Consider the following 8,847-nt stretch of genomic DNA (forward strand, 5'->3'; position numbering starts at 1 on the left):
AATGAATGAGTTCCTATCAATAAATGAAAACCTTCTTGGTGTAGGTATTTCTATTAGTTTTCATGACTCAACATTTGTTCTTATGACATTAGTATTATTATAATTGTGGTGCTGTTTAATTACAGCCACTAGTTGATATCATTCTTTGATTGATTGATCCATCATGCTGTCTTCTCTCTCTGTTTTAGGGTTTATTCGTTTTGGCTTCGGTCTAATGATTCTTGAGTCTGGCTGTGCTCTTATTCAGAGATTTTCCACAAACTCTTGTGTTTACCCAGCCTGTATCTCTCTCTGACAGACCAAACGCAAACAAATGCTTTTAATACTTTCACCCATTTAGCATTTAGCATCATGCCACGCTATGGTTTAATGGCACAAACTGAAAACACCTACTATTGTTGGTAATGTATGGATATACCCATAAATCCGTATTCTCTCACAATTCATTAAAAGTGTGCCTATGATTTGAATGGACAGCTAAGCTCCAGTGTTCCTGCAGCGGTGAGGGTAATTCATTAAACCCGTAGGTAGTCGCACTGTGGACAAACTGCAGCCTGGTAAATAGAATTCTGAATAAATGGATAATGTTCTATGAATTTAAAGGAGTAAGAGTCAAATTACCATTTTCTCAGGTAACAACCAATGAAAACATTATGCTAACTAGAGTTTGAGTGTGTCAGCCGTGCTGTTGCTCATTATGAATGTATGCAAGTCCTGTGGATTGTGTTGAATGAGGTCCTGTGGTTTTTTATGTTGGCACAAAAGTCTGTCCACATGTACATGAAATAGAAAATACAGCAGTGTCACACACATCGCCCCACTCTACCACCAGTTACTGCTTTGTGTCGGTGTGAGAGAGGGTTAGAGTCGCACACAGGATGTTCTTCTTTTTTTAGCTCTGCAATTTATTACAGAATCCATTGGTTGAACATTTCAATTAAATGCAATATTTAAGTGTAAGAGAATGTTTTAAATGCTACAACCACAAAGATAGTGCTTGAATTAAAAACAAACAGAAGGGTTCAGTTATCCGCTACCTATTTGTGGTCACCATTTAAGTAGTGTCCATTTATAAAGTGCTTCTCTAGTCTGTCAACCACTCAGTCTCTTTCAGTCACACTCATGCATGTAGTTTGAAGAGCAGATAGGGGTCAGTGTCTTGCTCAAAGACACTTCAACACATTCTGAATGAACCAGGTATTGAAACCTCTGATCACCATGTGTCCCTGACAGCCTCCTCTCTGCTCGTAGCGGCCACAGTGATGGCCACACATCCTGCTCATATAGATTCTAAGCTGCAAATGTTTTGTCCTGACGGTGGTTTGAGCTGAATCACAACAATAACGTTTATCACCAGGGGAGCATGAATGAATGGTCTTCCTTTCGTCAGGATTACAGTACTTACTGAATTCAAATGAACAACAGGTGAAACAATTCTGTTTTGCTACTGGATTCTGAAAGACTTCACAGCGGTAACATTTCAAAGATTAAAGATTTCCCAGCCAACAAAAGACTGAGTCTTGTGGTGAAGGTGGCATATACAATAATACCAATGTAGATATAAATAATCAAAAGCAAACAGAATGCAATCCTCTGTCCAATTTAATCCCACAATAAAAGGTGGTAGAAGATAATTGTGTAAGGAGCTAACAGTAGAAAAGGAGTGTGTTGTCAAAGTCTGAAGAAATAGAGCGTCACACAATACACACACCATCATGTACAGAGTGTGTAGAAGCAGTACGCTGTAACTGGTTAATTTGTTACATGTAGTGGAACACATGTACAGTACCATATGACTATCAAGCACAGAGTGTTACTGTTCCAAAACAACCGTCCCACTAAATGTCTGACAGAGAGGAAACACTGTCCATCCCAACCAGCACTATTCTGACTTAATACGCTGCATATTAGAGTTTAGCACAAATCAGAAAAATATGTTTCAGATTCTAATTTTACAAAGCGATTCAGGTAGTAATTCCAGCAGTTTTTTTTTTTTTTTACGTTATAACAAATTTCATTTATTCATTGAGGCAACCACATGTGCATTTTACCTGATCTGTGACCTCCAATTTGCTGAGATCTATTGGCAGACCACACAAATCCACCTTCTAAACATGTTCGCGTATAGATCCAAGCTGTCTGTTTAAATCCACATCCAAATACAAGTCTAGCTGGGTCCGCAAGGCTGCGACTAGCATAGCTCTCCAGTCAGCACTGGAGCGAATATATCCCAAGTCTTTCTTCAAATGCTCCTGTGTCCCTCTGAAGCCCTTTGTCTGCCTCAGCCATATACAGCACTGCTGCTGCGTGTTCAGCCAGAACAGATCCCAGTGTGTGAGCTGTTTGTCTAAACGGCCACTAGACTTCCTTCAATTCTTTCCAAACTTAGTTTTCCTGCCTGTGTTGGTTGGTTTCCCTGGACTGAGCTAAATATAGGGACCACACAAGGTAAAGTGGAACAGAGCAGAGCAGGAAATGTATCACAATATGCTTGTGCGCACATTCATGTTTGTTTCTGTGTGTCTTCCTGTCTCAGCAACAGTCATGATGAATGATGATGACGTGGTTGAAAATGTTATCAAGGGCAGAGTTTAGCTAATTCATTTTTGTGGTTTTCATACTAGTATTAATCTTAGTATTGGTATTAGTATAAGTAGCCGCTTCAATCAGCAGGGTGGAGTGTGTGTGCGTGTTCATGGATTGTTGTTGTGTGAGAGGCTGAATCATCCCGTGTTCCACTCTAATGACGTTGTGCACATTGTTTTGTCTCTGGGTTTTGTCTAAAAATGTGTGCCTAAACAAAAACACTGACGGCACATCCTGCTGCTGGCCTGGACAAAAAGAACTCCCACTCTTCCAGCAAGGGGCAGCTTCTGCAAGGACACTCCGATGTAACCATTTTTACTCAATTTCACCCTCAGCTATGGCCTTTTTGACATTTATTGATTCCCTGTTTCCCAACTATGTTTCTTAAAAAACACATTTGTTGTTGCTCTTGAAGGTCCAGTGTGTAAGATTTAGGTGAAAGGGATCTAAACTGAAACTGAAACGAAACTGAATATAAAAGAATCCTAGCAATGTGCTCACTAGTGTGTTTCATCTAAATTGTACCTAGAATGCCCTTTATATTTAAATACTTCATATTTACATCAGGAGGGGGTCCTCTCTACGGAGGCCGCCATAAACTAAACACCTTTTGAGTTTTCATAAAAACTAAAGGCTACCACAGGTTTTTTTTATGTTTGGAAGGGGAGGGTGAGGTGAGGGGTGTTCAGCTGCAACATGCAACTTCACCACAAAATTCTACACACTGAACCTTTAAGCTTTACAGATGTAGTTAAATGGGACCAGTTGGGGTTTCTAATGAAGATATGTTGTTAGGTGATGTATGTGACAAGTATCAAATACTCTGATACAAAATGTACCAGACAACATGTTTGTTTTCCAGCAGTAGCTGGTCTCACAGAACAGTCTGCACCTGTTGTGACTCCAGCATTATCAAAGTGTTTCATGATTCTGTTCAGACTCTCATAGCTCTTGGTTAAGTTTAGTGAAAAATCCTGGTCTGGTTAAAAACACAACATCAACAGCCTGTTAGATGAGCCTGACTGTTGCCTGGACTGCAGCTTCTCCACACAATGAATGTTTCTACTGCACAAGTCAATGTCATTCACCTATTTGCCTATTTTGTCATGCTAATTATAACCCAATACACTCATGGTATCAACTTGTATTACTGAGCTTTATCTGACTGCTGCATAATATTATGAAACAATTATGAACCCAATCATGATCATGTGCTTAGTTATAGTTAACTAATGTACTTCATGTAATCTTGACTCAATTAAAGCACAGAAATCACACATTACAGTGTGGTCAGTGACTGCAGGGTTAAAACTCCTGAATTAATACTCCTCTCATCCTGGACACACAACTGTGTTAAAAGAAACACTTACCTCACTGGGATCCAGACTAACAGAACTGCCACTTTAGTCCCAGCTCATCAGGACCACCACTGACACAATGACTTCAAGGGCTGCAGGTTAACTGTCTCTGCACTCTCTCCCCCCTTATCTCCCTCTCTCCCTTACACACACACACACACACACACACACACACACACACACACACACACACACACACACACACACACCCACGGCCTATAAATAGATTTTGAGTTTACTGGAAACTAAGGATGGTGTTCAGGACAGCTCTGCAAATATCAGTCACAGATAGAGACAGAGACACAGAATCTAATCCAGAGGAACAATGAACATGTGCACATGTTTTTATAAAACAGAGGACGAAGATGGAGAAATGAAACATGAGATGGGTCTGTAACAGTGTCACACAAATTCTGCCTTTCATTTCAAGACTCACAATTCACACGACCACAAGAGGTTTTTGTGAGTTCACTGTAAATATCCCTGATTCCTGTAAACTGGAGCTGACAACATGAGCTCCATTTAGCAGCTGCCCTGGAGCTTTTAAATTGTACCACTTGATCTTCCTCAACAGACGGAGTTTAAACCAACATGGGTGCATGAAGTGGAGATTTCCACATCTGCACTTCCATGGCTACTGGGAAACCCCCATCGTCTGAGGGAGAACATGTGATATTATTGAGAGCTTTGTGGCTTTAGGGGAGATATTGTCGGTCAGTCAGTTGGACAGATGAAGTTGGTTGCAGACATGATGAATGCCGGTGTCAGTGGTGATGCCTGTGGTGACGCCTTTGCCATCGTTACGACGCAGCTCATGAGAGGAAAGGGAAGCAATATTTGCAACTTTCACACTTTTCACAACTTCAAATCCAAATTACTTCGGCTTCATTGCAGAGCTGGACCAGGTGCCACTGCCATCAGATCCATGGCCTAGGCAGCTAGAGGCACACCTCCAGCAGCTAGAGTTTGCTGTGTTCAGCTGTGAACTATGTAGGTCAGTGGTCGCCAACCCGTCGATCTCGACAGTCTTCACCGTCGATCTCTGTAACTCTCTGGACTCAGTCTGCATGTAGAGACAGCAGCGATGATAAGGCTACCATGTGACCTTGTGAATGGTGCATCTGTCTGCAAATACACCAGCACCTTCAAACAAAAACTTACTGAACAGTTCCTTTCATCTGTTCTTCCTCTCTTACTTCCATGAAGTGAAGCTCTGATGTGAAACGTCTGTTCAGGTTCAATACTTTCAACACTTGCCTCTAATTCAGGCGACTCATTTGAAAGGACAGGGCAAAGAAACTTGAAATGTAGCTTATCTGTGCTCCTGTGTAAATCAGAGCCTGAAAGATGACGGATGACTTTCTAAAGATATTTGGTGTTTGTTGGGTTCTGTTGACATCACTGTAAATCCAAGCTTCACTAACGGTGCTGCCAACAAAAGAACAAGACGCTTTGAAATCCACCTTTCAGTCCTGATTTTGACGGAGGTGTAACTTTGCATATTCTCCTCAATGATGTCATGTCAGCTTTGTTTTTATTGATTAGACTTTATTAGACATTCCACCTGTTGTCACGCTCTAGTTGCTGTTTTGCTGCCCTGTTTGCATTTTTCCCTTATACAGGAATAATAAATGCATTTCACATACTTCTATCTTTGGGAGGACATTCATTCAGCCACTTCCTAAACTTATCCTTAACAAATGCAACTTCATCCCTAACCCTTACCTAAACCTGATCGAACCAGAAAACTAAAACCAAGTCTTGACCCTTAACCAGCTCTTTAAAAGTGAATCAGAAAGTAAGGACCACCTCACTTTATAGTTTCCATTAGTCCAACCGTTTCCTCATAAAGAACAAGTGCTCCTCTCTCTCGCTCTCTGCCTGCTATGTCAGTGTCTCTGCAGAGGACGAGATTCTTCTTTCATTCTCCCTTAGATAATTCAGAGGTTAATTGTAAACCCCAAACCAGATAGTAAAGATAGTGAACTATACCACATTTGTTATATTCAACATATATTAAATTGGATTAAAATGGTTTAGCACACTTCAATTGTTTTTCATAATAATACAAGTGATATAAAGCTTTGTTGGGGGTATCTCTATGGCCTGGCAACATAATGTGTGATATCTCTCTTGGAATGTTTCTCAGTGTGACCTTGACTTGATGGTCTTTGTTTTTGTTTTTTGGCTCAACTAAAAGCCACTGACAATGATAACAGAAACACTGGGCTCAGTGAAGCCACGCTGGCACCGTCCTAAAGGTTTTGTAAAGGTCACACACACAGCTACACATAACACAGTGACATTCTGAGGTAAAACCCAACAAATGACATGAGTATATCTGCCACTGAGGACAACAGGGTCATGTCCCAAATAAATGTTTCCTCGAGGATCTTAGATCCGATGTTTCAATTTACATTCAGTTACAGTATTATTCTCGAACATGCAGTAACTTTACCTGCAGGAACTTCTTTCTCTGCCACATTGATATTTAACCACCTTCTAAGCTGATACGGTGAACTTGCTCTCAAACAGTTGCTTATCCGACAGTATTCAGCTTCTTTCATTCTTTGCTCTCTACCAACTCCAGACAAATATCTGCTGCATTAGCTGCTACGTTTGGTTTTGTCAGATGAATCCATTTTTACTTTTCTTCAGGCACAAAAAAATGAACAGTTTGATCCACTCTGTAATAGCAGCCTTTGGATTTATATGAGGTATCTCTGGTCTGAATAATTATGCTAAAGGGATTTTTGAACTGAGTAATGGAAATCTTACACTAACCTGAGTGAATTAACTATTATTATTGAAAAAGCTTTGGAATCTGAACCTGTCAGCTGTAAAACATATTAATAATCTGAGCCCTGCAGTCCTAATCTGATTGGATGATTTGGGCTGATAAATTCTAGTCCACCGCTTTAAATTCCCAAAATGAAATCCTTCATCTTTAACATAACAGACTCATGTTTGAATTGGTAAAAACTAACAGGCCAACGGGTTATATATCACAATTTGTGGTTTAATACCAAGGGGTTTAATGTACATTGTATAACGTATTCATAGAAAAAGATATTTACCCATGTACAAATTACAAATACATAGCTGTGTTCTCCACTCTTTTGTTTAAATGTACACAAGTTTCTTCTGTCCCATCGCTGTCCCATAGCAGCTTTGCCACCTGGCAAGACTTAGCAGTGAAATGTATTTAAGAGAAGTCAGGAAAATAAAACATTTCAGTCATCTCAACACATAGACACAAGGAGGAAGAATACCAGGTAACAAAAAAGTCTTTAAGCTCTTTGTAAGAAACATGAAACAACAAGTAGATTCAGGATTGCATTTTACAAAAGTAGTGTAGTGTGGTAACAGGCTTTTCTTTATGGCAAACAGAGGGATGGCGAAGGAGGAAGAGGAGGAGCAAACAGCTGACCTCTTCACAGAATTAAATATCCACAATCAGTTTGACTGGGTACAACATAAAACTGGATCCCCCAGCACAAGTCCAAAGGGTTTGTCAATTTGTTAAAAGAGCAATACGGCCTTGTGTAACACGTAAATCTCCACTTACATTAGAAATAAACTTAGAAAAGCAACAGACAAAACATACATTTTATACAGTTCTGTGTTTCTATCACCAAAATACGATGACACCAAATAGTAGATTAAGTTGACTCTTCATCTCAAGTAAATTACTGTTTGTTTCATTTAGTGTGTATTTTATACAGTGCAGAATATATGGGCTTTGATTAAGTAAGTGTGTGTGTATGTGTGTGTGTGTGTTTGTGTGTGTGTGTTGTATTTCTATACTTTTAAGGAACAACAGTCTCCTCAAGGATCTTTGTCAATATTCTTCAGCTTCATCTCAGCATTTACATCCCAGTTTTAAACACATACACCATGATTAAACATAATATTAAATGGCTTGTCAGCGACTCCATCAAATGTTGAAAAAAGGTAAAAAAAATACATGTGTAGGTAAGTGGAAGGTTAGTGACTCAGATGGCATAATAGTCATCTGTAAAGTAGCAGTTCCCAAGCTTATTATCCACACTGGTGGTGTGGCTTTAAGTAAATCCACCATTTTGGTCCAACTTACTTTGGATTTGGTTAACAACTCAGAAATTGGCTGTATAACCATCAAGTACTATCAAAATAATGCTCTGGTCAATTGAACTACATCAACTTTGTTGATCTTCTTACTTTTCCTATTTATCATTTCAAAATTATCATTCGTCCATTACTTTTGGTTTTTCTATCAGTCTCACCTGTGATCTGCTATTTGGCATATGCTAGCATGCTAAGAATTAAAAAATATGTCTAACATGTTGAACATTTTATTTGTTTATTTGCATAAAGCAGTAGAACAAATGACCTTGTTACTGCCTAACAGACAAAAAGTTGCATTGGACTGAGAAATGGTGTCAATTGCTTTTTAGCTGAATTAGCCACCTTCAAATGGGACTGTGTTTATCCTGTTTACCTTTTTGTGGTATTCAGACCTTGGATGATAATATTTTTAATAAACAGTCATTTTAGTCATATAGAGTTTTTCTTCTAAATTATAATGAATCGTTAAATATATATCATTTTTAATTATAATAAGGTGGGAAAAGGTTTCATATCTCCATTGCCTCATCTTTGCTGTCTGTCATTAAACCTTTACATACATTATGTTCTTTATCCTGGACCTCACCGGTAATGGTTTTTGTTATGTGCCATGCAGGCGCAGAGTGTTAGTTGTGCTTTTTCTTGTTTTCCTCTCTCCATGTCACCATGATTGGTCTCTACCTGTGATTGGCCCCGCTGCTCACAACTGGCCTAACAGCGTACAGGGCCCTCAACACAAGGACTCTGCTTGTGGAGTTCTTCTCTCTTATTTCCCTCACTGCCTGCCTATCTTAGT

At 39.4% G+C, this 8,847-nt stretch overlaps 1 protein-coding gene across 3 annotated transcripts in view; it reads right to left on the reverse strand.

Annotated features, from left to right (window-relative positions):
• Positions 1-4,048, reverse strand: part of rasgrp3 (RAS guanyl releasing protein 3 (calcium and DAG-regulated)) — a 39,664-nt gene extending 35,616 nt beyond the window's left edge. The window contains exon 1 of one of the 3 annotated variants that reach the window (XM_069538835.1): positions 3,957-4,048. The gene's annotated coding sequence lies outside the window, so the exon portion shown is untranslated. Of the gene's footprint in view, positions 1-2,051; positions 2,400-3,956 lie in introns of those variants that run through there. The other 2 variants (XM_069538836.1, XM_020087913.2) reach the window with 2 other exon arrangements.
• Between the last annotated feature and the right edge of the window lie 4,799 nt (positions 4,049-8,847).

The sequence above is a fragment of the Paralichthys olivaceus genome, chromosome 14 (genome assembly GCF_024713975.1).
Source record: "Paralichthys olivaceus isolate ysfri-2021 chromosome 14, ASM2471397v2, whole genome shotgun sequence".
NCBI classification, from domain to species: Eukaryota; Metazoa; Chordata; class Actinopteri; order Pleuronectiformes; family Paralichthyidae; genus Paralichthys; species Paralichthys olivaceus.